Here is a 23,926-nt window from a genome sequence, read left to right as displayed (position 1 = left end):
ACTTGGGTTGTTTTCATCTTTTGGCTATTGTGCTATGAACACTGGGGTACAAGTATCTGGTTGAGTCCCTGCTTTCAATGATCTTGGGTATACCTAGAAGTGAAATTGGGTGGATCATGCAGTAATTCTATGCTTAACATTTTGAGGAACCTGTATAAAGCTTTTCAAAATGACTTATGAAGTAAAAATTTATTAACTTAGGAACTATATAAGCAATAAGTTATTCTTCACCTAATAATTCACGTATCATTACTGGAGACAGAAAGAGTGCTGTATTAAATAGAACAGAAGATGCATCATTTCCTTGTAGTAAAGGAAGCAACAGGAATTTCCAAGTAGCTACAAGTCCCCACAAAAGTAAGAAGTCACAATAACTGCAACTTGCTAAAATGTAAACACCAGGATCTTTACACACATGAAATAGTCTTAATAAAACTTAAAACTTTTTTCCTAAATTGTGTAAGAATAAATCCCAGGATGTGATCACACAACTGGTCTCTTTTGTATGCAAAATAATCGATCAGTACCTATCTAAAGTGCAAAGGTTATGAAAGATAATGAAAGACTGAAGAAAGCAGGGAACTAAGGAGCTCTGATATTGGATCTGGAACAGAAAAAGGACAATGGTGAAAAAACTAGTAAAATCCAAATAAAGACTGTTAGCTAACAGTACTGTATACCAGTGTTAATATCGTCATTGTGATAACTATACTATGGTTACATAAGGTGCTAACCCTAGTGGAAACTGGATGAATGATATATAGGAATTCTCTACCATTTCTGCAACTTTTGTGTGCATTTTAAGTGATTCCAAAATAAACGCTAAAAATAATTATAATCTCTGGACTTCAGTGGGCACCTGCAATTGTTAAGCCAAATAATCAGAAATAGCAATAATAAATTTGAAGTTGTAAGTCTCTTCCTTGAAAAGAGGCTTCAACATTCACGAAGAGGAGAAAAGACAGTAATTTTATAGTTAGTGCCTCCCATAACCAATTTTCTCTTGCACCCTATTGCCATCTTGGCCTTACATTTCTTCCTTCTAGATCCATCCTCCCAACCCTTTTAACTCAGACTTTATAGAAGAAGGCTCTCCCAACATTTATATCTTCTTTAAAAAAATTTTTTTAACGTTTATTTATTATTGAGAGACAGAGACAGGGCATAAGCATGGGGGGGGCAGAGAGAGAGGAGGAGACACAGAATCCGAAACAGGCTCCAGGCTCTGAGCTGTCGGCACAGAGCCTGATGCGGGGCTCAAACCCACAAACCGCAAGATCATGACCTGAGCCGAAGTCAGATGCTTAACTGACTGAGCCACCCAGGCACCCCGAACATTTATATCTTCTTAACTATCCCTTTCAACTGTTGCCAAATCAATGTTTACAGTCCAGATTGTTCTCTGAGCTTTTACAGTACACCCACTGGCCTACTGGACATCCCCACTTCCAAAGGCCGCTGAAATTCAGCATGTATCTAAAGCTAATCCTTCATTTCACTCACTTACCCAAGTCAGAAATGTAGGACTCAGCTTAGACTTGTCCTCAATCCTCCCCATCCCTACTCCTATGAGCAGACAGACCATCCTACCATGGTCTATACTGTAGTATGACATTCAATATCTTCCATTCGCTAAAGTATAAAGTTGAAATCCAGCCATCTTTATCATTGATAGACACAGTGAATTTGTACCCAAAAAAGCCAAAAGAGATTGTAGAAAGCAGTACTTATAAACTCAGAACATTTTCAATGTTGAAAACACATTTTTTTTTCTTGAAGGAGAAAGTACTTGCTTTGAAAGCACATATGCCAGAATTGGAATGATACAGAGATTAGCATGGCCCTTGTGTAAGGGTGACATGCAAATTTATGAAGTACACTTTTTTTTTTAATAAAAGAGAGAGCGAGCGCAAGTGATAGAGAGAGAGAGAGAGAGAGAGAGAGAGAGAGAGAGAGAGACTCTTAAGCAGGTTCCACGCTCAGAGCAGAGCCCAATGTGGGGCTCGATCCCATGACCCTGAGCCGAAATCAAGAGTTGGACACTTAACTGAGACACCCAGATGTCCCTGAAGTATACCATATTTTAAAGAAATTATACTAATTTTCCACAATCTCTGTCAGAGGACAGAAATAGAAGGAATACTTCCTAACTTATTCTAGGACACCATAATTACCCTAATACTAAAACCAGACTACAACATTACAGGAAAAGAAAACTACAGACCAGTATCTCTCATGAAGATAGATGCAAAAATCCTCAATAAAAATATTAGCAAATCAAATCCAACAATGTCTAAAAATAATCATATACCATAATCAAGTGGGATTTATCCCATGTATGTAAGGTGGTTTCAACATTCAAAAATCAACTGATGTAATGTATCACATCAACAGGCTAAAGAAGAAATATCACATGATAATATCAATAGATGGAGAAAAAGCATTTGACAAAATCCAATACCCATTTGTGATAAAAGCTCTTAGTAAAGTAGGAAGAGATGAAAACTTCCTCAATTTGATAAAGAATATTTCTAGAAAACCTACAGCTAACATACTTAATGGTGAGAAGCTTTCCCACTAAGATTAGGAACAAAGCAGGGATGTCCCCTTTCATCACTCTATTTCAACATTGTACTAGAAGTCCTACCCAACGTAATAAGATAAAGAAATAAAAGATGTACTGATTAAGAAGGAAGGAATAAAATTGTCTTTGTTTGTAGATGGCATGATCATCTATGTAGAATATCTGAAAGAACTGACCAAAAAATTCCCAGAGTAAGTGATTATAGCAAGGTTATAGAATGTAAGGTTAATACATAAAAAGTTAATCACTTTCCTACTAAACACTGACTTTAGAAGTTAAAAACATATTACCATTTACATTAGCACCCTAAACAATGAAATACTTAGGTAAAAATCTAACAAAATATGTTCAGATCTGTCTATATGAAGAAAACTATGAAACTCAGATGAAAAAAATCAAAGAACTAAATAAATAGAGAGATACTCTACGTTTGTGTATAGGAAAACTCAATATTGTCAAGATGTCAGTTCTTCTCAATTTGATCTACAGATTCAAAGTAATCCCACTCAAAATCTCAGCAAGTTATCTTATGGATTTCAACAAACTGATTTTAAAGTTTGAATAGAGAGGCAAAAGACAGAGACTAGCCAACACAACACTGAAGAAGAACAAAGTTGGAGGACTAACACTATTCAACTGCAAGACTAACTATAAAGCTACACAATCAAGACAGTGTGGTATTGGTGAAAGAAGAGCTACATAGATTAAAAGAATAGAACAGAGAGGGGTGCCTGGGTGGCTCAGTCAGTTGGGCAGCCAACTTCAGTTCAGGTCATGATCTCATGGTTCGTGGGTTCGAGCTCCACCTTGGGCTCTGTGCTGACAGCTCAGAGCCTGGAGCCTGCTTCGGATTCTGTGTCTCCCTCTCTCTGACCCTCCCCCGCTAACGCTCTGTGTGTGTGTCTCTCTCTCTAAAAAATAAATAAACATAAAAAAAAAAAAAAGAATAGAACAGAGAGCCAGAATACGATTAATTGACATTTGACAAAAGAGCAAAGGCAACACAATGGAGCAAAGACAGCCTTTTCAACAACTGGATATCCACGTGCAAAAAAGAACTTCGACACAGACCCTACACCTTTCACAAAAACTAACTCAAAATGTATTACAGACCTAAATGTAAAATGCAAAACTATGAAATTCCTAGAAGATAACATAGGAGAAAATCTAGATGACCTTGTTTTCAGAGATAACACCAAAGGCATGATCCATGAGAAAAATAATTGATATGCTGGCCTTCAATAAAATAAAAAATTTCTCTCCTTCAAAAGACATTGTCAAGAGAATGAAAGAACAAGCCACAGACTGGGAGAAAATATTTATAAAGATGCGTCTAGTAAAGGACTGGTACCCAAAATATACCAAAAAAAAAAAAAGTTTTAAAACTTAACAGTAAGAAAATGAGCAACCCAATTAAGAAATGGACCAAAGATCTTAACAGGTACTTCATCAAAGAAGATAGACAGATGGCAAACCAGCATATGACAAGATGCTCCACATCATATGTCATTATGGAAATGCAAACTAAAACAAAATACCCATAAGAATGGGTACACACCCATAAGAAGTATAAATAAGCAGAGCACAAAAGATGTTTAAGGCAGTAAAACTATCTTGTATGAAATTGCAATGATAAATACATGCCATTATACATTTGTCAACACCTACAGAATATACAACACCAAGAGTGAAAGATAGTGTTAACTATGGACTGTGGGTGATAATGATGTGCCAGTGTAGGTTCATCGGTTGTAATAAATGTACCACTCTGGTGCGGGATGCTGACAATGGAAGAGGCTATGCGTATACAGTGGCAGAGGGCATATGGGAAATTTCTGTGCCTCCTGCTGAATTTTGCTGTAAACTTAAAATTGCTCTAAAAAATAAATTTAAAAAGTGAGAGAAACAAACGAGTATACTAACACTTCTATTAGCCATGTGATTATCTATTTGTGTATTATGGATTAGAAAATACCACAAGGATGAGTTAGTTCTTTTTGCTATTCCTAAGTTCTACAAAGAAAAGAAATTTATTGTTGACTGGAAGGCAAAAAAAAATATCAGAATATCATTCCACATTTAGTGAAAGGTTGTACAAATTTGGAAGATAGAATTCCAATTCCAACCAGGCCTAGCAGAAATAAAAACAAGCAAAGTTCTTCATTGTATAAACAATGAAATTGAATAAAGTCAGAGGAATTGTTCTGACCACACCATGATCAGAAAGCCAACTCAGGGGGGCGCCTGGGTGGCGCAGTCGGTTAAGCGTCCGACTTCAGCCAGGTCACGATCTCGCGGTCCGTGAGTTCGAGCCCCGCGTCAGGCTCTGGGCTGATGGCCCGGAGCCTGGAGCCTGTTTCCGATTCTGTGTCTCCCTCTCTCTCTGCCCCTCCCCCGTTCATGCTCTGTCTCTCTCTGTCCCAAAAATAAATAAAAAACGTTGAAAAAAAAATTAAAAAAAAAAAAAAAAAAAAAAGAAAGCCAACTCAGAAAAGAATGAGGGATGGTGGGGGCATCTGAATTAGCCTAGAAACCTAAATACCCTAATTACTTCCATATAAAACAGGATTAAGATTCTTTACCATTCCTTATTATTGAAATTCACAAACTAAATTTGACTATTGCTTCAGTCATCACTTTTAATGAATCAAAGTGATAGAAAGTAAAAATAATGAAAACATTTAACCAAACTTCATTTAATTATTGTTTTATCATATGAACTTTCATGTAAACATGATTTAGATCTTTTGGTGAATGTCACTGTAATCCCAAATCTCTAGTTTAGGGAATTAATAACATCCAACTCAATCAGAAGTGGAGTTGGAACTAAACTTTTATGAACTATCTTACAGTCATTTTCTCTTATTAGAGTAAGCTACCATGTTGTTGTAGTAGAGCTCAGTAAGGTTTTGCTGCTCATTAAGTTAATAATTAGTTCTCCATATTGGTTACTAAGACATACAAATGCCAGATATGGTGGTCCCCAAGGGTGTGTTAGTAGAGTTAGGGAAAGTTCTGAGGTACCTCTAATCAGACAATATTCTACAAGTTAGTCACATACCACATCTTCACATACTGGCTTCCCCTCTTGAGAACATCTATGCATCAGAGCCAACTGGGCCTGTTCCAAATAGCCCTGCTTTGGTGGACTTTCCTAGTACATCATTTTAGAATCAAGAATCAAAGACTCTTAAAGCTGGGAGGAAACTTATTTATTTATTTTTTTTAACGTTTATTTATTTTTGAGACAGAGAGACAGAGCATGAACGGGGTAGGGTCAGAGAGAGAGGGAGACACAGAATCTGAAACAGGCTCCAGGCTCTGAGCAGTCAGCACAGAGCCCTACGCGGGGCTCGAACTCACGGACCGCGAGATCATGACCTGAGCTGAAGCCGCTTAACCGACTGAGCCACCCAGGCGCCCCATGCTGGGAGGAAACTTAAAGATCAAAAATGATATCACAGGAAAAAGTATAATCTGGTAAGATGCTGTTCAACCCTTTCTTGTGTCTACCCTGTTGATTAAACAAGAAAACAAAACAAAACAAAACAATCCAGAAGAATCTTCCCCTTTTATTACAGATATCAGCGTTGCTTTATGTGTAAATATAGAATTGTCTCATTTTTCCAGTGCAGGATCAAAAGCAGCCTGTATCGGAACTTGACCAAAACCTATTGTTTATTCACAATTTATCCTAACCCTTCATTTCTTCTGATGGAAGTAATTTTCCTGTGCTTTATAATAAAAACACAGCAACCAGAACCTGGATGTTTACAGTGTTTTGCCAACAACTAAAGCAAACAATACCCCAAATCTGAACTGGCTATGTAGACAAAAGAAATCAAATAATTACTTCAGAGTTCCAAAACCAATTTATTGGTCTAATGAGGGCTAGACTCCAACTTGGACACTCAACTGTTTTCAGGTCCCTAGTGAGATAAATGTTTTAGCATGTATTTTTAGCCAGGAGTTATTTTTATTTTAATAGCACTGCTTTTAAATAACTTTTCCTTAAAAAAACCCCCAAAACCCAAAAACCAAATAAAAGACCCTCCAGCATTTCTAACTTTATGATTCTCTAATTGAATTATGCGATTCAATTATGAAGCAATGGTTAGTTTACTTTACCCAACTTTTATCTTTTTGTGTTTAAAATCATTCTCAGAAATCCAAATTGGCTGATTACTGAACAAGTTCTAATTACTCCCCAAAGTCCAGGGAGCCTGGACTTTTAGGATTGTTCACTGTTTGGCTGGGAAACAGGCTTCTTCTTGTAGTGCCCGATCTGCTATGGATTTAAAAACTGTCTTAAATGGCTATTTGTTCTAGTTCTTTGAAGTACATTTGCTGCTCCTGCCTTCTGGAACTATTCTGACAGACATGCTGAAGCCTCATGCCATATTCTTCACTATGTAGTTTGCGCAGTCGGGAAAAATGGGATAATGGCTCATAAACCCGCTCTCACCTCCAAAAGAGGGCTTGGGATTTAAAACACCTCCGAATAATCGCAATGATGTTTCTGTCTAGAACCCTGACGAAGTCAGCCAGTTCAGTCCCTAGTCCGCATGATCCCTCCTTCCTAGCCTTGCTCTTGGGGCCATGCCTGCCTCCTACATTCTATACCCCTCTGAGTATAAATGCCCTCCATGTCTCGTTGTCATCTCGGTCATCCACAGTGCCCAGCTTACAGCAGTTATTTGATGAAAAATAGTAACACATTTGTGAATAATTTATTTGCAAATAATTATAACCTGCTGTAAATAATAGCAAGCTTATAAAATAGTAATTCAGAAATAAAGAACTTCAAAGGATAGACGTTCAGATTATAATCAGTAAAATCTTGCTCTGATACCTAGGTCTTAACAATGGCATCAGAAAGCAATTCTACATCAGGGTGCCTGGGCTCAGTTGTTTAAGTGTCCAAGTCTTAATGTTGGCTCAGGTCGTGATCTCATAGTTTGTGAGACTGAGCCCTCACAGAGCAGAACCTGCTTGGAATTTTCTCTCTCACACTCTCTCAAAATAAATAAATAAGCATTAAAAAAAAAAAAGAAAAAAGAAAAAGAAAACAAGTCTACATTGATAGTTGCAGGTCCTTTTCAAAAATAAAAAATAATTCAATGAATAACATTTTCCTTAAGAATCAAGCAGCATTTTGGCAGAATGGCAATAAAGGAAGACCTGAGTTCCTCAGGCTTGGTTATGTTTCCTAACCCTTTTCAATATGAAGAGAGCTCAGCCATTTTAAACTTGCCGTGGCACTCTGAGGAGAGGTGAGGTCCAAGATCCCACGCTTTTTGGTAAGTAGGAGGACACGGCACACCTGGCTAGTGGGGACGGAGAGAGTCCCAGTAATAAAGATGTCCCAGGAAGCAGTGGATCACAATTCACTTCTCAGTGGAATCAAGAGGGACAAAAGGGGGGTAGTAGAAGCGGAGATATTTAGCTGACCGACCAAGAAGGAAGACAGTGCTTTGGTGGGAGCTGAGATCAGGAGTGGCTAATTTCTATCACAGTGTGTTCCAGTTCCCTCCATGTGAGTTATTAATGAAAGACCTCTCTAAGCACCTGACACATCACTAAACTCCGTAGGGGATAACGACAAACCCAGAAGACTTAGTTTTTGAACCTTGAAGTGCTCACAATCTAATCTAGGGAAGGAGAAAATTAACGGAGGTTAAGATGACTAGAAAACAATTACATGCTAACTTATAAGTTCAAGAGGAGTTCACAGAAGGGACAGATCTGGATAGAATGACAGCATAAGGCAAAGCTCAGAAGAAGCTTCCAGAAATGAGGGAATGAATTATGTAACTGAGAATCGGTCATGTTGATGAGCTCCTCCTTGATTCAGAAAGATGTCCTTGAATGGTGGCCCAGCAGAAGAAAGCTGAGATTCACTGGTAAATCCTGACAGACTGCTTTTGGAAGGGCTGGAGACTGTGATGAAAATACAACAAGAGAGCCAAAAAAGAAAGAACAGAGAAGCAAATAATCCTTGGTTGTTTTCATGCCTGAAGGGGCTCACTGTGGCATGAAAATCAACATGAAAACAGTTAGGCATACCACATCATCCAAGCTGGGCGCTGTGCAGACATTCCTTGGCTTAAGTTAAAAAAAAAAAAAATTAACTCCTTGTTAGCCTCTCGGTTTTTGGAAGAAAACATTTAACCTAGTGACCAAGGGGGCGGAGGAGGACCTAGGAATTATCACGGAGGACCCTTATGTACATACTAGTTTTGTTCACATAAGACTGTGAAGTAGGTGTTATGGTCCCTGTTGTAAAGATGAAGAAAAGGAAGTTTATGGACATTAAACAGGTCACTTAAGCTTGCCTAAATATCAGAATGGCAGACCTAGATTCTGAACCCCAGTATGTGTGTTGCCCAAGCCCATTTCCTCTTTTCCATGTAAAGAATATATATATTTGGTTACCCCTAGAGAGGAGAGAAATCTATGTTTCATTTGTAGTGTAGCCTAGAGCTGAACCTGGAGCTAGGAGTGAGAAGAACTGGTTTTTCTTATTCATGCTTTGCTATTAGTCCTAAGACTCTGGACAAGGCATCCCCCCCCTCTTAACTCTATTATCTAAGCTTTAAAAAGAGAGTGTGAGATTAAATCATTGCTAAGGTATTATCTGTATAAGTTTATGATTCTATGTGTACAAGTATCCCCACCAGGGAATAACTTACTGTGACTATTCTAACAAAAAGAAGAAGGGAAATATGAAGAAACACATTGATCTTTGTATCTAGAAATCCACCAAGATAATAATAATAAGAAATCTTACAAGTATTAACTCTTCTGTCACAGGCTCTAGGACTCTAAAGAGGAAGGGTTCAGGGACAGCAGATTTGTCTTGATACTATGCATAATAAGCCTACTGCCCTCACTAACATGACCTGCATCTAGTCCTTCATGATGTGTATGAGACCTACCAGTCACCCCTTTATACTGCTACCACCCTTTATGGTCCTCAAGACAGAGTGTGAAGGCTAGAAAGCAACACGGTCCACTCAGGGAGCCCACACATAAGTGAAATAGAGGTAAGAGACCACACAGACCACATATCCTGCATGGGGAAGTCACTAGTGAGCTCTGGCTAATTTTTGCACTGCGGTCACGTGCCCTTCCAATTTTTCAAAAAGAGCCAGAAATGTGGGTTTTGTGCAATGTGAAATACGCTGATCAACTACATGGTCCAACTACTGACCAACTATATGAATAAGACAAAACATGTCTGTATCTGTATGTGGCCCAAAGAGCATCAGTCTGCTTTAGAATTAGCTGATAAAAAAGAAGAGTCAGGAGGCCTGAGGAGTGCTTATCTTAGAAATGAAAAAAAAAGAGCTTACTGAAGTAGACGAAGAATAGGCACTGGGAAAAACCTTATCCAATTCACATCTGGATGAAGTCCATCAGTGACCCATAAGCTGTTACACATCTATCTCATAATGCTTCGAGTTTTTGTCAACACCTATCTGCTTCCTACAGCCAACAGCAACAAAACCTTTCAAACAAAGGTGAGTGCGCTGGGTTCAGGGACAGAAAAAAGGGACAGAACTGTTAAAAATTAAAACTAAGTTCTAATTCTCAATAGACCTGAGGTAACAGTATAATTTCTGTAGCAGAAACTGATCAAGGCAGCTGACCAAGATTGGAGGTTAACAGGCTAAACCCCAGGGTCTTTGTAAAGAAAGTAAGGTAGGAGAGGATGTCAAGGGGAAGATGAAAACTGGGGCTTCAACGTGGATCCCTCTGGGAGGTCAGAGGTGTGAATGAGAGAGAGGCAGAAAGAAAGAATGGTCAAAGCATGAAAAGAGACACAAGAGAGAAGGCTATTGGATAGGCAAGACGGCAGGCGCATAACCAAGCTTTTGAATGCATGTATGTGAGTGACAGGTGTTCTTTGAATAAACCGTGAGGAACCCCAGAAAGAATCTAAGAGCTAAGTCACCATCACAATTTCAAGAACACATTTTGGGCTTCCACTCTATCTATGACACTATGAGGTCCAGTACATTCAAGGAGCATGAAGTCATTCCAGCAGGAGGTGAGGAGTTAGCAGTTTTGAGTGGTAGGCAATCACCTTCTCAGCAGAGAGAGTGGCCTGTTTAAAAGCAAGTGGATCTGACATTTGTGCTTCTTCGACTGTGGCCTTTTATCATTCCCATTTGATAGGGACGAGAAACTAAGCTCAGAGAGGCCAGATGATTAGTTTCAAGTCACACACCTAATTATCGACAAAGCTGATAGTAAAACCCAAACCTCCTGATTCCCAGTATGGCACTTTTTCTCCCGTACCACAACTAAGATATAGCACATGGATGCAAACCAGAGCAAACAATACTATGGAAATTTAAAGAAAAAATGTGAAGCAAATACTCAGGGGAATTTTTCATGAAGACTGTAAAATAAAAAGGGGGAATTCTCCTATGACCCGAAGATTGGAAGTGTGCCACACAGAAGCCTCACCCAGTTCCCAGAGAGAGAAGGGAAATCCACACCTCCACAGACTCCCAGCCCCCACCCTGCCCCACTTCTGGCCTCCTTTGGCAGTGAACAGTGAGGAACTTTTTTCTCCCCATGTGACTGCACACAGGTGAATCACAGCTCCTTGAAAAGCTGAAACAGGACAGTTGGCTTAGGAATAATAAAAACAGCAACAGATCAAGTCCCTTGAGCTTCGGGTGCTGCCTCCACTAACAAGACTTATCTGCAAAATCCGGTATCGTGTAAGCAAATCTTTAGAAAAACAGCATCTGGAGCTTTGAAGATGTGGACACAATTGATCTGAGCATGTGACACCTGTCTTTAGAGAAAAGCAATTATTTAGCCCATAAGAGCAAATGTGTTTTCACAAACTGTCAGCTATAAACACTTGTAAAAAATTGCTTTGTGAAAGATCTGTATAAATGGCTTAAAGGTGAGATCAGGAAGACCAAGAATGCAAAACGGTATTCTGGTAACAAATGGAATTTGCTGCCCTTTGCAACTCTACAGCTGATCCTGCCACAGATTTCATTCTTTATGATAGAATATGGAATTTGTGACATCATGACATATGAAACTTATAAACCTAGTATTCACACTTCTCAAAAGGAATGATCCACATGTTCTTCCTATAATTCAAAGGTCTTCTCAGCAAGGAACTTCTTGCTGTTTGTTAAGTTTATTAATTTGTTTTGAGAGAGAGAGAAAGAAAGTGCAAGCAGGGAAGGGACAGAGAGAAGGAGAGACAGAATCCCAAGTAGGCCCTGCACTGACAGTGCCCAATGTGGGGCTCAAACTCACGAACTGTGAGATCATGACCTGATCAAGGTTGGATGCTTAACCAATTGAGCCACCCAGGCACCCGACTTCCTACTGTTTTTAAGAGTGTGCAATACCAGCTCAAGTTCTCTGGCCTATTTCTAATCCAACCCTTCCACTCCTTTAAACAAGAATGCTAAAGTATCTTTTTGTGTAAGCCACAATAGTGTTTGAAATTTGCAAGGTGTTTACTCGTTCCCCTTAGTAAACCAAGGATAATCATAGTTATCAACACTGACTGGAAAGTCTTTTTGAAGAATATTTTTATAATTATTTGCCAATGTGCCTTAGAGAAAATCAGAGTTTGTCCTTTTGACCCTGTGGAAATGGCTCCATGGAAGGTGAGAAGCATGTGGCTGACATCTAATAAAATGCTGCCCTGGTGTAAGAGAATCTTAACACCCATACTCCATGTAGAGAAGTAGTAACTTTTCCACAGCTGATTTAACTTCATACATGTCTAACACTAGAAAAAGAAATTCATGACCAGGAAGCTTCACTGTATTCATGCTACAAAAAATAAGGATTATACCAGGAGACCAGGAGAAAAATCACCAAAAAGCAGCTACCAAAGAGGAAATGCTAGCCTAAAAAGGTATGGTTTCACCCAATGACTTGTGGGGAGGGAAATAAGAAATCCAAAAGACAGACTATGAAGAAGATGGCATTTAGTCCTCAGAGACTGTTACAAAACACTGACTAGTGTTTGCATGTATACACTGTATGCATGTATACTTAGGGTGTGTGTGTGTGTGTGTGTGTGTGTGTGTGTGTATCTCTATCTCTATAGATATATATCTAGATAAATCTCTATCGATATACACACATATCTATACATGGACATCTATATATCTGTATCTATGTATTTTTTAAAATAAGGTAAAGCCCTAAGTTGTTCCAGGACACTTGGAGCCTAATACAGGCGGTGGCTGTACAACACTGTGCATGCACTCACTGCCACTGAATCGTACACTTTAAAATGGTTAATTTTACGCTGTGTGAATTTCACCTCAATGAAGAAAATAAAGTAAAACAACAGTATTCTGCTTAAGATGAATGTGAAACTTGCCACTTCCTTTTGCTTTCTTTGACAAAGGCAATATTTAAATGTTATCAAAAAATCCTTAGATGAATTCCAGGGATTAATTTAGTGGGGGCAAAAGTTAACCAAGGAGCAGTTATGCAGTGCTTTGACTCTTTCCTTCCTATATCCTTCCCTCCCCAACTTCTCTTTAACAGGTGCTGGGATTGCCAAGATGAGTAACACATCCCACCTTTCCTCAAGTTCAGAGACTGCATTTAATTTCTCAACTCTCCAGGCTGCTTCCATAGGAGCTCTGGTTCTAGACATCTCCAAATCTTTAATGAGGGCACTTGACTAGGACCGCTCCCATCCCATACTCAATTATTTGTGTTTTCTGCGTTCCCTTCTTATCCTTTTTCCCTCACACCAGATGGAGGTTTTTAAAATGCTAAGCTAAAACGGGCGTTTATTGATTTTCAGATGCTATAAAAATAGAGGTATCCCCATTCATTTGAAACTTTAAAGAAGGCCCTTCAGAGGCTGTGAAACTAAGACTGATTCTAGGAATCACATATTTAACTGAAGATTGTTTCAAAGATTTTCTTTCTCTTCATCCCACCACCCTCTGTTCTCGCTTAGCCAACCAGTGCCTCCCACCATTCTCTCCCGCAAGGCCAGAGCTCTCCCAGTTCCCTGCCTCTGACCACACGTGAGCCCTTTCTTTGGAAACAGCTTTGTTTTCATCGCGCTTCCCTTTCTCATCCTCTCGCCACTGAATTCCTTTTCCTTCGGCGTTCATTTTTGTTTTCACTGTAGCCACATTGTTATCCTTAGGAAAACATGCTAGCTTTCACCCTGAAAGGAAGAGGCCCCACCAGGCCCCGGAGCTCACAAGTGCCTGTGATGGACTGGCACAGTGACAAGTCAGAGAGTGACGCAGGCAGAGTGAAACGGGAGAGAAAACCGGTAGGCAAAGCCACGCTGGCTTCTGCAGAGAGGAAAAACGTCACGTTTGCCAAGTGGAAAAAGGATCAATTTAGAAAGGAAAGAAAAATCATTTTCAAGCTTTGGAGAGTCCCCCAAAATGAAGAAAAAGAAAAACAACTCAAAGCAATCTCTGATGATATACAGCCTAATTTTGACCCAGATTTTGTTCTGAGGTCACTCAAAATGTGAAACAGAAGTCATAACGTTTAAATTAAATACCTCATTTGTGGATGGAAGCAGCTACGGGTTGTCACCCAGCCAATGTGTCAGTGGCACAGCTGGTAATTTCACCATGCAGCTGGGAAAGGCAGTCTGTCAGTCATAAGAAACCAGATACGTGGGAGGATTTTCACATAAAATCACTTCTCACAGTGGACTCTGACCATTGTCAGACTTGCTAAATGCACGTATCACGATACTCAGTTTGTTCTTCCATACCTTTATGAAAGTTGTGAAGTTTACAATGCGTGTACTGAGGAGAAACACAAGCTGGGAAAAAGGAACACTGGCATCACTTTAAGGTGGTACAGAGGACTGGTTAACAGAGGTACAGGAACTGAATGAATTTAAACAAATGTCTCCCAAGTATGATTTCATTAATCGTAGACAATTGTGGTCTAATCGTTTCTTATTTGACTTGGCTGGAAAAGTCTTATTCTCACTTTACTCCATTTATAGATAGGCATCTTGGGTCAGCTGACCCTTTCTTTGTCTAGCTAAGTTTCCTTTGAACACGTTATAAAGGTTTTTGATCACCAAAAAATATAATACCAGATGAAGGTCATTATACAAAGAGAATGAAACTAACAGCAATCCAGCGGGAAAAGAAATTTACTGTAAGGATTCTGGCTTATCAACAAGAAGTTAATTGACTTCTTAATGTTTCAAACACATGTCAATCAACAGGCCAATAAAATTTTTATATACTATGCAAACAGTGGTAATTACAGTTTGTGGCTCACCACAGAAACTATCTAATGAAAAAAAAATCATGATACGGACAATAACCCACTCTCCATGTCATCAACTTGCTACTGAACTTAGAAATTTCACTCCTCCAACTGGGTATGGAACATGGGAAAAACTAACTAAGTAAAATAATGGCCTTCTTTCATACAAAGCATGATCGTACATGTAATAAATACATCTAAGTTTGTCATGGTGAATTAAACAAGCTTCAGCTTCAGGCAAAGAGGCAGAGTATTAGGCTGAAATGGACCAATTCTTTCCAATTTGTTATACATGTAGAATCTGAAATTTATTGTTTACTTGATTTAAAAATTAAATCAGGTTTCATTTTTGTATGTAGAGTGCTTTCTTTGCATATTTCATTTAACAATAGCCAGGCTGGAATGAAGCCAGTAATCAAACACTGCAGACTTGGGAAACCCTCTGGTTTTCCAAACTCTCAATAAAGCCTGAGAAGAGTACCAGTTTAGGGAGTGGGCGTCTTTGTTTTTGTGATGACTCACATCATCCAGTATTCATTCATTTATTTTGAAGTCATTCCACAAATATGTGGAAGGCACTTTTCTAGGAAGGGACCATGGGAAACACAAAAACACACAGCCCTTGCCCTAAAGAACTGTACAGATTTTCCCCCCAACATAAGCAGTCCTTTTACTGTAGTTTAATGATTAGCAACCTCACAAATTCAACTTTCTCTTCTTCTCCTTGAAACAAACTAATTTTTCCTCAGGAGTATGTTTTCAAGAGAGTAGGAGATCAGTCTACTCACTCAAAGACTGACTCAAAGAGGCCTACCTTCAGGAGAAACTAAAGAAGACACAATAGTGAAGAAATATTTGGGTTTTAAGATGGAAACAATGAACTACAAAGAATACTGAAAATTCATATTACTGTGATATCAACATGTCTATTACACTAGGGGGGAAAGGGCTTAGAACAGATTATGAAGGGCCAAGATCAAAGGGACTATTTTAGCCATGGTTTTAGAAGGGCTAACAAAAACGTGTTCCATGTCTCTTGTGGCTATCAGTAGACCTGTTAAATAAAACATCAGCAAAGACACAGAAGAACTCAACAACACTGTCCACCAACGCCATTTAACAGGAAATTCCAGAACACTCCACACAACAGCAGAATACACATTCTTTTCAAGCACCTGTGGAATATTCACCAAGATAGATTGTATCCTGGCTCATAAAACAGACCTCCACATATTTAAAAACAAAGCATGAGGGGCGCCTGGGTGGCTCAGTCGGTTGAGTGTCTGACTTCGGCTCAGGTCATGATCTCGCAGTTTGTGAGTTCGAGCCCTGCGTCGGGCTCTAGCTCGGAGCCTGGAGCCTGCTTCAGATTCTATGTCTCCCTCTCTCTCTCTGCCCCTCCTCCGCTTGTGCTCTGTCTCTCTCTGTCTCTCAAAAATGAATAAATGTAAAAAATTAAAAAAAAAAAAAACAAAAAAAACCCAAAGCATGTTTCCTGATCACAATGGGATCAAACGTGAAATCAGTAACAGAAGTGTAATAGGAAAAAAAACCCTAAATAGTCAAAAATTAAGCAAAGCACTCTAAATAATCCATCGGTCAAAGAGGAAGTCTCAAAAGACATAAAAAAATACTCAGAACCAAATAAAAATGCAACATATATACATTAGCAGGATGAAGCTAAAGCAGTGCTGAAAGAGAAATCTGTGGCACTAAATGCTTACATTAGAAAAGAGGAAAGGTCCTAAATCAATAACCTAAGCTTCTACCTTAAGAAACCAAAAAAAGTGATACCTGGGTGGTTCAGGCGGGTAAGTGTCTGACTCTTAATCTCAGTTCAGGTCTTGATCTCAGGGTTCTGGGCTTAAGCCCCATGTTGGGCTCCGTGCTGTGCATGGAGCCTACTTAAAAAACAGAAAACAATCCCCCCAAAATGAAGAGCAAAATTATCCTAAAGCAAACAGGAGAAAAAAAATAATAAAGAACAGAGAAAAGAAATGAAACAAAAAGCTGATTCTTTACAAAGATCACTATTGTCAAGACTGACAAACATAAAAAGAGAAAAAAGGGAAGACAGACTTTGCCAATATCAAGAAACAGAGGGTATAATTACAGATCCTAAAGCTGTAAAAACAACAACAACAAGACAACAAAAGGACAATAAGGAAATAACACAAACAACTCTATGCATGTGAATGTGATAATACAGATGAAATGGAACAATTCCTTGAAAATCACAAACTACCAAAATTCACCCAAAATGAGACATAATCTGAATATTCTTATGACTGCTAAAAAGCTTCTGAAAAAGAAATCTTCAGGGCCCGATGGCTTAACTGGGGTATTTTACCAAACATTTAAAGGAAAATTAACATCAATTCTAAACAATCTCTTCCAGGAAACAAAGAGGGTGAAACACTTCCTAATCATTTTATAAGGCCAATATAATTTCATGACCAAAAGCAGACAAAGGCAGTTCAAAACACAAAGCTAAAGACCAACATCCCTCACAACTATCATCATAAAAATTCTCAACAAGTTACTGGCAAATCAAATCCATGTATATATAAAAAGAATTATATACCATGATCAGGTGAGATTTATTCCAGGAATGAAAGTATGTTTCAATATCTGAAAATCAATCAATGTAATGCACCATATTAATAGGCTAAAGAAAGATCACATGATCCCATGTATTAACTGATGCAACAAAAATAAATGACAAGGGGCACCTGGTTGGTTCAGTAGGTTAAGCGTCCAACTCTTGGTTTTGGCTCAGGTCATTATCTCAGGGTCGGGGGACTGAGCCCTGCATCAGGCTCCACAGTGATTAAAACTCTCTCTCTCTTTCCTTCTGCCTCTCTGTCCTGCTCTCTCAAAAAAAAAAAAAAAAAAAAAAAAAAAAAAAAAAAAAAGTGACAAAACTCATTGTGTCATTAATGATATTATTTTTTTTTCATTTGCAGCAAATCATGAACAGAAGTTGTGATGATTAATATTATGTGTGAAGTTTGGCAATGGGGTGCCCAGACATTTGGTCAAACTTCATGCTGGGTATGTCTGTGAGGGTATTTTGGGGTGAAATTAGTAACTGAATTGGTAGAATGAGTAAAGCAGATTATTCTCCCTACTAATGTGGATGGTCCTCATCCAATCAATTGAAGACCTGACTAGAACAAAAAGCCTGAGTAATATCCTATCTTATTGGCTCTGGTTCAGTTTTTCTGGAGAACGCTAACTAATACATAATGGAAACTTTCCCAACTTGACAAAGAGCATCTATAAAAAACCCACAGCTGACATCATCCTTAGTGGTGAAAGACTGAATGCACTGCCCTAAAATTTGGAACAAGAGAAAGATACATGCTTATTCAATATAGTACTAGAAGTACTAGTCAGTGTAATAAGGCAAGAAAAGGAAATAAATGATATACTGGTCGGAAGGGAAAAAATAAAACTTTTGCAGAATACATGATTATCTAGAAAGTCCCAGGAAATCTATTTTAAAACTCCTAGGATTTGTGCTGATTCATAGGGGCACATGTACCCCAATGTTTACAGCAGAGCTATCAATAATAGCCAAATTATGGAAAGAGCCCAAATGTCTATCAACTGATGAATGGATAAAGAAAATGTGGCTTATATATACAATGGAATACTATTTGGCAATGAAAAAATGAAATCTTGCCATTTGTAACAACGTGGATGGAACTGGAGGGTATTATGCTAAGTGAAATAAGTTAGTCAGAGAAAGACAGACATCACCTGTTTCATGCATATGTGGAAGTTGAGAAACTTAACAGAAGACCATGGGGGAAGGAAAGGGAAAAAAATAGTTTCAAACAGAGAGGGAGGCAAGTCATAAGAGACTCTTAAATACAGAGAACAAATTGAGGGTTGATGGGGGCGCAGAGGGGAGGAGAAAAAGGGTGATGGGCACTGAGGAGGGCACTTGTTGGGATGAACATTGGGTGTTGTATGTAAGCAATGAATCACGGGAATCTACTCCTGAAACCAAGAGCATACTGTATACACCATATGTTAGCTAACCTGACAAATTATGTTTAAAAAAATAGGAATAAATAGGGGCGCCTGGGTGGCTCAGTTGGTTAAGTGTCCAACTTTGGCCCAGGTCATGATCTCACAGCTCGTGAGTTTGAGCCCCACAATGGGCTCTGTGCTGAGAGCTCAGAGCCTGGAGCCTGCTTTGGATTCTGTGTCTCCCTCTCTCTGCCCCTCCCCCCACCTCAAAAATAAATGGGCATTAAAAAAAATGTTTTTTTTTTAAATAAAAAATAAATACTCCTAGAATTTAATAAGTGAGTTCAGCAAGATCACAGGATATGAGATTTAAAAAAAAAAGGTCCATGGTATTTCTCTATGTTAGCAACAAACATACCAAAACCAAAATTAAAAATGCAATACCATTTAAAATTTACAATCATTCCAAAAAAAGTAAAATACCAACATATCAATTAAAAAAAAAGCATGTATAGGGGCGCCTGGGTGGCGCAGTCGGTTAAGCGTCCGACTTCAGCCAGGTCACGATCTCGCGGTCCGTGAGTTCGAGCCCCGCGTCAGGCTCTGGGCTGATGGCTCGGAGCCTGGAGCCTGTTTCTGATTCTGTGTCTCCCTCTCTCTCTGCCCCTCCCCCGTTCATGCTCTGTCTCTCTCTGTCTCAAAAATAAATAAAAAATGTTGAAAAAAAAAAAAAAAAAAAAAAAAAAAAAAAAAAAGCATGTATATTGTGTGTGTGTATGCTGAAAATTACAAAATGATAATGAAAGAAATAAAAGAAGACCTAAATAAGTGCAGACACATCCATGGCCATGGATTGGAAGACTCAATATAGTAGAAATGCTGATTTCCCAAAAAATGATTTATACATATAATGTAATTCCTAACAAAATCCTGACAAAATTTTATTGTATATGTACACAAGCTTATTCTAAAATCTGATAGAAAGGCAAAGGAACTGGAATAGCTAAAACGATTTTGAAAAAGAATAAAGTGGGAGAAATCACACTGTTAACACTTCCTATACAGCTATAGCATTCATAATAGCGAACTGGCAGAGGGACAGACACAGAGATCAATGAAACAAAGAATCCAGGAATAGACAACACAAACACACCAACCAAACTGATTTTTTTAAAAAATTTCCATCAGATTTTTGACAAAGAGGCAAAAACAATTCCATGGAGAAATGACAGTTTAAAAAAAAATGTTTATTGGGGTGCCTGGGTGGCTCAGTCGGTTGAGCGACCGACTTTGGCTCAGGTCATGATCTCACGGTTTGTGAGTTCGAGCCCCGCGTTGGGCTCTGTGCTGATGGCTTGGAGCCTGGAGCCTGCTTCGGATTCTGTGTCTCCCTCTCTCTCTGTCCCTCCCCTGCTCATGCTCTGTCTCTGTCTCAGAAATAAATAAATATAAAAAAAAATTTTTTTTAAATGTTCATTTAATTTGAGAGAGAGGGAGAGAGACAGTGTGCATGTGTGCACAAGTGGTGAAGGGGCAGAGAGAGAAAGAGGAAGAGAGAGATTCCCAAGCAGGTTCTGCGCTGTCAGTGTTATGTCAGTGTTGTGTCTCATGAATCATGAGATCATGACCTGAGCTGAGATCAAGAGTCAGACGCTTAACTGATTAAGCCACCCAGGCGCCCCAGGAAGGTTTAAAACAAATTGTACTCGACATCTATAGGAAAAATGAGGCTTAATCTAAACACTATATTTTACACAAAAAATTGATTCAAAATGATCTATGGATTCATGGGCACCCGGGTGACTCCATCAGTTAAGCATCTGACTTTGGCTCAGGTCATGATCTCACGGTTCATGGGTTTGAGCCCCGCATCTGGCTCTGTGCTGACAGCTCAGAGCCTGGAGCCTGCTTCGGATTCTGTGCCTCCCTGACTCTCCGCCCCTCCCCCACTCACACTCTGTCTCTCTCTCAAAAATAAATAAACACTAAAAAAATTTTTCAAAATGATCTATGGATTCAAAAGTAAAACAAAACTATAAAACTTTTAGAAGAAAACATGAGGAAGTCTTTGGAATCTAGGACTACCTGGAATCTAGAACTCTTCATCTGAGTTCTTAGATGTGACAACCAAAATAAACAATTGATAAATTAGATTTCATCAAAATAAAAAATTTTGCCTGTGAAAAAACCTGTTAGAGAGATGAAAAGAGAAGTTATGACCTGGAAGAAAATATTTGTAAACCATAATACTGGACAAAAGCCTCATATCTAGAATATATATAAGAACTCTCAAAACCCAAAAGTAAAACAAACAATTCAGTTAGAAAATGGGCAAAAAGACATCAAGAAACCCCTCAATGAAGAAGGGATACTATGACAAGCACACAAAAAGATACTTACCATCATTAGCAACTAAGGAAATACAAAATAAAATCATGATGGCATATCACTACACACCTAAGAAAGAGAGATAACATCAAATGCTGGAGAGAATGGAGAGAAACTGGATCTCACATACATTGCTAGTAAGATGTAAAGTGATTTGGCCACTATGGAAAATAGTTGGCAGTTTCTTACCAAACTTAACTGGAATCTTCTATCAGACCCAGCAATCTCATTTGTAGGCATTTACCTACAGAAATGAAAACTTAACACCCATAGAAAAACCTCTACAGGGGCGCCTGGGTGGCGCAGTCAGTTAAGCGTCCGACTTCAGCCAGGTCACGATCTCACGGTCCGTGAGTTCGAGCCCCGTGTCAGGCTCTGAGCCCCGCGTCAGGCGCTGGGCTGATGGCTCGGAGCCTGGAGCCTGTTTCCGATTCTGTGTCTCCCTCTCTCTCTCTGCCCCTCCCCCGTTCATGCTCTGTCTCTCTCTGTCCCAAAAATAAATAAAAAACGTTGGAAAAAAAAATTAAAAAAAAAAAAAAAAAAGAAAAACCTGTACATAAATGTTCACAGTAGCTTTATTTATAGCAGCAAAAATCTGAAAACAATTCAAATGTCCTTCAATGCATGAATGGCTAAGCAAACTGTGGTACATCTATACAACAGAATTCTATTCATCAATAAAAAGGAATTACTGATACATGCAAAAAACTGAAGAGATCTCAAGGGCATTATACTCAGTAAAAAAAGGTCAATCTCAGAAGGTTTCCAACTCTTTGATTCTATTTACAGAACATTAAAAATTTTTTATTTAAATTCTAGTTAGGTAACATACTGTGCCATACTGGTTTCAGGAGTAGAATTCAGTGATTCATCATTTACATACAACACCCAGTGCTCATCACAAAAAGTGCCCTCCTTAATACCCATCTCCCATCTAGCCCATCTCCCACCCATCTCCCTCCATCAACCCTGTTTGTTCTCTATCATTAAGAGTCTTATGGCTTATTTCCCTCTCTTTTTTCCATTCTTCCTGTATGTTCGTCTGTTTTGTTTCTTAAATTCCACATATGAGTGAAATCATATGATATTTGTCTTTCTCTGACTTATTTGGTTTAGCATAATACACTCTAGCTCCATCCACACCATTACAAATGGCAAGATCTCATTGTGTTTGATGGCTGAATAATATTCCATTGTATACATATGCCACCTCTTCTTTATTCATTGGTCAATGGACATTTGGGCTCCTCTCTACAGTTTGGCTATTGTTGATAATGCTGCTATAAACATACAGGTGCATGTGCTCCTTCGAGTCTGTATTTTTGTATCCTTTGGGTTAATACCTAGTAGTGCAACTGCTGGATTGTAAGATAGTTCTATTTTTAACTTTTTGAGGAACCTCCATACTGTTCTCAAGAGAGACTGCACCAGTTTGCATTTCTACCAATAATGCAGCAATAATGCAAGAGGGTTCCCATTTCTCCACATCCTCCTCAACACCTCCTATTTCTTGTGTTGTTGATTTTAGCCATTCTGACAGGTGTGAGGTGATATCTCATTATAGTTTTTATTTGTATTTCCATGATGATGACTGATGTTGAGCATTTTTTCATGAGTGTTGGCCATCTGGATGTCTTCTTTGGAGAAATGTCTATTCATGTCTTCTGCCCATTTTTTAAACTGGATTATTTTTTTGGGTGTTGAGTTTTACAAGTTCTTTATATATTTTGGATAGTAACCCTTTATCACATATGTCATTTGCAAATATCTTCTCCCATTCCAAAGGCTGACTTTTAGTTTTGTTGACTGTTTCCTTTACTGTGCAGGTTTTTTATCTTGATCAAGTCCCAATAGTTCATTTTTTCTTTTGTTTCCTTTGTCTCTGGTGACATGTCTAGTAAAAAATTGCTATGGCCAAGGTCAAAGAGGTTGTTGCCTGTGTTCTCCTCTAGGATTTGGATGGTTTCCTGTCACACATTTATGTCTTTAATCCATTTTGATTTTATTTTTGTGTATGGTGTAAGAAAGTGGTCCACTTTCATTGTTCTGTGTGTTGCTATCCAGTTTTCCCACCGTTTGTTGAAGAGACTGTTTTTTATGCCAGTACATAAAACTGTCTTGATGACTACAGTTTTGTAATATAGCCTGAAATCCAGCATTGTGATGCCTCCAGCTTTGTTTTTCTTTTTCAGGATTGCTTTGGCTATTTGGGATCTTTTGAGGTTACACACAAATTTTAGGGTTGTTTCTTCTAGCTCTATGAAAGATGCTCGTGTTATTTTGGATGGGATTGCATTAAATGTATAGATTGCTTTGGGTAGTATAGACATTTTAACAATGCTTGTTTTTTTAATCCATGAGCATGGGATGCTTTTCCATTTCTTTGTGTTCTCTTCAATTTCTTTCATAAGTGTTATAAAGTTTCAGAGTACAGATCTTTTACATCTTTGGTTAGGTTTATTCCTAGGTATCATGGTTTTCAGTGCAATTATACATGGGACTGATTCTTTGATTTTTCTGCTGCTTCAATGCTGGTGTATAGAAATACAACAGACTTCTGTACATTGATTTTATATCTTGTAGGTTGCTGAATTCATGAGTTAGTGCTAGCAGTTTTTTGTAGAGTGTTTTGGGTTTTCTACATAGTGTATCATGTTGTCTGCAAATAGTCCAACTTTGACTTCTTCCTTGCTGATCTGG

The 23,926-nt window shown here is 38.6% G+C and overlaps 1 protein-coding gene and 1 non-coding gene across 3 annotated transcripts in view; one reads left to right on the top strand and one right to left on the bottom strand.

The window, feature by feature from the left end:
- ALG14 (ALG14 UDP-N-acetylglucosaminyltransferase subunit) overlaps positions 1–23,926 on the bottom strand; it is a 102,603-nt gene that overhangs the window by 30,859 nt on the left and 47,818 nt on the right. The gene's annotated exons all lie outside the window — the stretch shown is intronic.
- On the top strand, positions 1,786–1,889 carry LOC132674002 (U6 spliceosomal RNA). Its single transcript, XR_009608330.1, has one exon. It is a non-coding gene; the product is annotated as a U6 spliceosomal RNA (small nuclear RNA).

Source organism: Panthera onca, chromosome C1, assembly GCF_046562875.1.
Source record: "Panthera onca isolate mPanOnc1 chromosome C1, mPanOnc1 haplotype 2, whole genome shotgun sequence".
Classification (NCBI taxonomy): domain Eukaryota; kingdom Metazoa; phylum Chordata; class Mammalia; order Carnivora; family Felidae; genus Panthera; species Panthera onca.
Note: the sequence above shows the minus strand (reverse complement) of the source record. Positions and strands in the feature narration are given on the sequence as shown.